General features: G+C 28.1%; 1 long non-coding RNA gene across 1 annotated transcript; it reads left to right on the top strand.

Annotated features, from left to right (window-relative positions):
- The first annotated feature begins 220 nt into the window (after positions 1-220).
- LOC108732580 lies at positions 221-500 on the top strand. The gene is made up of 2 exons (XR_001937105.1): positions 221-258; positions 345-500. It is a non-coding gene; the product is annotated as an uncharacterized LOC108732580 (long non-coding RNA).
- Positions 501-597: the final 97 nt, after the last annotated feature.

Here is a 597-nt window from a genome sequence, read left to right as displayed (position 1 = left end):
GATAACGAAACACAATAAATGGAAACGTGATTTTGTTATTATCAATTCTACAATACGCAATACAGTTTGATAATAAATGAATTGTTCAATTTTGAAGGTATTTGTATGTAATGTTGCTGATAGCGGTTAAAGCGCCACTACATCGTACATTCTCTTTATTATTATCTATGAATTAAGATGGATATTATCTATGGGTGAATAATCTACTCATAGATAATCTTTCTAATGGCGCTACAAGTGTGTTATGCTGTTTATTAGGTATATTTTCAATTCATTTATTGTTTTGTCTATTTAATGGTGTAGGTAATTCGTTATATTTAATGTTTTCTTATTCTTGTTTACAGATTGACCGACAAATTAATGTGAATTGATGTTTATGTTGTTGTCGGAATATCAACAAATGGATGATGCACAATAATATAGTCAATACAGTCCTTTCAGCACTTCGTTTGCTTTTGTATTATTCACGTTGAAACATGTACTTTATTAGGATAATAAGGTAAGAATATATGCCGTAATTAAAATAAAAAAAATAGCTACTGGTTACTAAGTTACTAATTTTTCATTAATCTATAAGTTTGTCCTTTGGTTTATCCT

This window comes from Agrilus planipennis, unplaced genomic scaffold (genome assembly GCF_000699045.2).
Source record: "Agrilus planipennis isolate EAB-ADULT unplaced genomic scaffold, Apla_2.0 scaffold71, whole genome shotgun sequence".
NCBI classification, from domain to species: domain Eukaryota; kingdom Metazoa; phylum Arthropoda; class Insecta; order Coleoptera; family Buprestidae; genus Agrilus; species Agrilus planipennis.
This window is presented reverse-complemented; position numbering and strand designations above follow the sequence as displayed.